This window comes from Chanodichthys erythropterus, chromosome 23 (genome assembly GCF_024489055.1).
Source record: "Chanodichthys erythropterus isolate Z2021 chromosome 23, ASM2448905v1, whole genome shotgun sequence".
NCBI classification, from domain to species: Eukaryota; Metazoa; Chordata; class Actinopteri; order Cypriniformes; family Xenocyprididae; genus Chanodichthys; species Chanodichthys erythropterus.
The window spans coordinates 11900762-11905687 of NC_090243.1; the positions used below are offsets into that span (position 1 = coordinate 11900762).

The 4926-nt window shown below is 35.2% G+C and overlaps 1 long non-coding RNA gene across 1 annotated transcript; it reads right to left on the reverse strand.

The window, feature by feature from the left end:
* Positions 1-2649: 2649 nt before the first annotated feature.
* Positions 2650-4495, reverse strand: LOC137014132 (uncharacterized). The gene is made up of 5 exons (XR_010893807.1): positions 4436-4495; positions 3714-3769; positions 3381-3468; positions 2823-2887; positions 2650-2713 (listed from the first exon to the last, which is right to left on the reverse strand). It is a non-coding gene; the product is annotated as an uncharacterized lncRNA (long non-coding RNA).
* Between the last annotated feature and the right edge of the window lie 431 nt (positions 4496-4926).

Sequence of the window (4926 nt, forward strand, 5' to 3'; positions counted from 1 at the left end):
CAAATACCTGGAGATATGAAGCTATCTGTCACTACCTGAAGAAGAAGAGAGAAGAAGAACAGAGAACTCTGGAGGGATATTAGTCGTCTTTGTTGCCTTGAACATTATTAATTGCTCTCCAGAGTTTCAAACCATAAGGGGCTTTCCCACCTTGTAATAGTTCCTAGAACCTAGAAAGTACCCAGATTTTGCTTTGTTTGTACTGTAGGAACTAGGAACGATTTTAGATCTAGGAACTCCTTTTAGGGGAACTAAATTAGCTCCTACTTCAGAGTCTAAACTACACTCTAAAGAAAAATGGTGCTATATAGCACCAAAAATGGTTCTTTGGCTCGTAATCATAGCGGAACCTTTTTTGGTGCTATATAGCACCTATCTTTAAAGGTGCTATATGGCACCTTGTCGTATGGTGCTATATAGAACCATAAGAGGTGCCATATAGTACCAGCAGTGGTTCTTTGGCTCGTTATGATAGGGGAACCTTTTCTGGTGCTATATAGCACCTATTCTTAAAGTTTTCTAGCACATTTGTCAAATTAGAGGTGCCATATATTGTTTTTTGAGCTAGCAGGGCCTGTTATCATGCCAGGTACTACTGTAGATGAGTCAATATGCTTCTAAATTACACTTTTATGAACGATAATTAATAATTTCTTACCAAATCATGACTTCAAAGATTCAAAATCATGTACTAAATGCTTACTGAAAAACAAAATACATTACACTTTCAAAACCTTTTAATTTATTTCTTTCAGCAGCAAATAAACTCACATTATACTCCCCTTTTATACACATACAAAATAATGCAACAAGCTTGAAATATGTACATTTTTGAAGACAATAGTCCTGTTTTTACATACTGAGTTATGCTCTGAAGTCCTGCAGTTTCTTTTTTGTCCTTCGGGATTTCAAAAAAAAATATAGAAAACTGGAACTTAAACCATAAGAAAGGGAGCAAGAGAGAGTATTGACTCCAAAAGTCTACTCACAGATTGAGTTGTACACTCATTTTACAGTGCCTGGAAGTCCGACTGCATACTTCAATTTCAAAACAACATACTTCAAAAAGATCAGTGTCTTTTTCAGTCCTTTAGGGCACTGGATTGGATTCGATTCCAAACGCAAAATATACACATAGGAGGAGGCCCAGTGCCATCAAGACGTCCTCACTCTACTCTGTGATTAACTGGCCATCCAACGTGAACAAAATGTGGTCATACTGCATGAGATGATCCTCCCGCAGGCTTCAGGCACTATCTTAGGTGTTGGGATGACAGGAGGGCTGGTCTGAGCATGGCCCTGGAGAAGAGGGGATAATAGCATTAACCATCTTCACATATTTATTTGAAAGGCAAACCTTATAAGCTAAATTATAACAAAATGTGCAATAAGTGTCGTGCTTTGATTAGATTGTGCTTCACACACTGTAGTCAACTGTTCATGGCTCACCTCAATGTCAAACAGCAACCCCAGGTCCACCTTGAACAGTGCAGGCAAGAGGAGAACAGCTGCTTCCAACTGTAGGCCTTTAAACAAAATAACATCATCAGGTTAACATAACATGGGGGATGCTTTTACCCAATACTTTTTTGTTTTGCTTTTTAAACATTCATTACTGTGTGTAAAGCCCAAAGTATACTTCGTATTTTATGCGTATGCTTTTTCTGAACTCAAAACAAATTAAGATCTTTTTGATGAAGTCTGAGAGGTTTCTGTTCCTCCAATGATGAGGGTGAGTAATTAATGACAGAATTTTCATTTTTGGGTAAACTAATCCTTTAAAGGTGATTACCCTTGCACAAATCTGGATATTCATACAACTTCACATTTGTACGAGACATACACTAGAGCTGCAGGATTCTGGATGAAATGAGAATCATGATTTTTTGGTTTCAAATAGAGATCGCAATTCTCCCACGATTCTAAATAGACAACTAAAAATTACATTTATTTTACTAGTTCTAGCAAAATATTAATAGCTGGACTCTAATTGCCGGAAAATGTTTAATTTGAATGAATTATTTTTAAAAAATGGTTTTGAATATATTAATGGCTCATTAATAAATACTTGTTTCACTACTGGATGAATCAGGGTTTAACCTTATCCAATCTATTGAATGAATGATTCAATGACAATGTCACTGGTTGCCACCTAGTGGCTTAACAAGGTAATTTATATACAACAGTTATTTGAAGCATCATGTTAGTTTCGATTTTCTCTATTTTGATCGCTGTCTGATGTCCAGTGTTTATATCCTTTTGTCTTATTACTTATGTGATAATTTTAATATTTGTGAAAGAAATCAAATAACCAAATCCTTGAATAACTACAGTGTGGTTCAAAACTGCTGTCTCTGGATCAGTGGCAGCATGAACACTGAATGTTTTTGTCAAAGGTTTAACAGACGCAGGCGAATCATTGTCATTAATAAAGTAGGATCGCGTGGGTGTTTGAATCGAGATTGCGACCTTTCTACGATAAATTGTGCAGCTCTAACATATACATACAAAGTAAATCAAAGTGGTTTCGGACAAGCCAGGTTGATGATGTATGTCATACCTAGAAGCAGGGCACAAGCTGATGTAACTGAAGTAAGTTGATTCAAAACTTTAACTCCCTCAATGTCAGCAGATGGTTCATGAAGTTCTCCCCTCCTTCCAAATAATGAACATTGCCATGGTGAGCTGCTCCTCAATCATCTGTCTGGTTATCCTAATAGTAAACATAAAAAAAACAAATTCGGTCACCTTTTGCTAGCATAACTACAAAATACACAAATTTAGACTTATTTTTCTGAAAATAAACCAAAATACGTTCTTACGTTCAACTCAGAAAGTACTCCTTGATGAGGTCTTCAGGACTTTCTCTCAGGTGAATGTTTTCAGCCTGTGATAAAGCAATTGTGATTAATTTTCTTAATTAAAAAAAAAGCACAATAATCTGTAATAGGAAATCAAATTTTTGCAGATATGCAATAGCAAAGGACAAGAAAAAGAAAATAATTCATATTAATGACTGGCCAAATTTGCAATTAATATATTTATGGACAATACCAGCAACACTTGTGGCATTGAGGGATCAAATAAATAAATAAATAAATAAAAAGGAGCTAAAAAAAAAAATCAATTCTTTATTTTTCCAATGCGTTTCAGCACACAGGCCTTCGTCAGTGCTAAAATACTACAGATTTGTAATTAAGAAATGCATCTGAATCAGTCATTGGTTTCATTTAAAATTATGAATTTATAATATATAATTATAAGTCTGAAAATAAGACATGCATCAATTAATAAATTAGCTTTACACCCTAATATATTTAATCATTCTTGATTAAAGGGATATTTCACGAAAAATGAAAGCTAGCTGTTAATTTACTTACCATCAGGCCATCCAAGTTGACTTTTTTTCTTCAGTAGAACAGTAAAGATTTTTAGCTGGAACTGTGATTAATTTAATGTCAATGGCTACTGTCAAAAAAAAAAAAAAAATAATTAATACAAAACAACAAGAAAAAAAGTCGCATGCATTTGAGATGGCATAAGAGGGAGTTGATGAATGTTTTGGAATGGATAATTCTTAGTCTAAAGTTTGTTAATGAGGATGACATTCAAGTCAATAGACAGCATTAGATGGATTTTATTCAAACATGTCCAACACTGGTAATTCATATTATCTATTAACAATTATAGCCGTTTTTATAGAAATTACTTACCATGTAAAGTTATTGCAAAGTGTCCTTAGTCGTCAAACATTGAGGAGCTTTAGATCCTAAAAGGGGGAGGGGAATCAGTCTTTATAAATGGAAAAAAAAAACTTGTTTGCTGCAGTGCAAGTAATTAATTAGTAGTGTAAATACTCAGCCATTTCATTCTACAAAAAAAAACACCTCGCACTAGTCAAATGAAGTAACGTTAAGCCTTAAATATGTCTTTACTCACACACTTTCTTCGTCATTTTGGTTGAACAAATCAGAGCTAACGTGAAAAAGACAAATAAAAGAACTGACAAACATTACTTTAAAAACCTAAACTCAATAATTGTAATGCGAGGATCCCCTCAGCCTCGACTCGAGCGTCTCACCCGCTCCCCACGCACTTCCTGCCCGCATCATTTCAAATAGCACGCGCTGCTTACACGGTAAAGGAGACGTTTCTTTTAAAAATTATTTAGAGACATATTTACATGGTCCAAACACTACAACAATACATTTCTATAGAATAAAACGAGTAATGCAACATCTTGTATAGAATAGAAATATTCAATTAGCGCTAACCTTTATAACGTTACTGCAGGCCGCGAAAATTCAAAAATTCGGTTAGTTACGATTTCGTTAGTATTCATGTTCACAAACAACGCTAATTAACTCTAAACCGCTAAAACACATGTTCAACCTTTGCATTTTCGAGTATATTAATTAAAACATTTCCAACCTACCTTATTTCATCCGAGTCCAGGGGAAAGAAAATGGCGGCCGAGCAGAAAACTCCAGAAAGTCACTTGAGTCATGACGTCAGAAAAAAAAAACCGTCTGTCACGGGGTCCTTAAAGAGAAATTATCCTTTGGCCGAAAGTGAGATATTTGAGCAGTTGAGTGTAGCCTACTATAATATTGAGAGCAATTCGCAGAAAGACGAAGTAATCAGACTCAAATAGTTATAGCAATCCAACTTACACCCTTATTCACTAACAGTGTAGAGGGGCTTGGGGACAAAAAGGTTGAGAACCAGGTTATGTTTAGAAAATACACTGTAATTTAATGTTGTTTTTAATCCTTTCCCCAACTAAACTAAGAGAATAAGAGAGTTAGAGAACCTTTAAAGAACTATACAGAGGCTTAACAGGTTCTTTGTATGGCAGTGGTGCTATATAGCACCTTAACCACAGCAAGGAACCGCTGAAGAACCACTGAAGAACCGCTGAAGAAC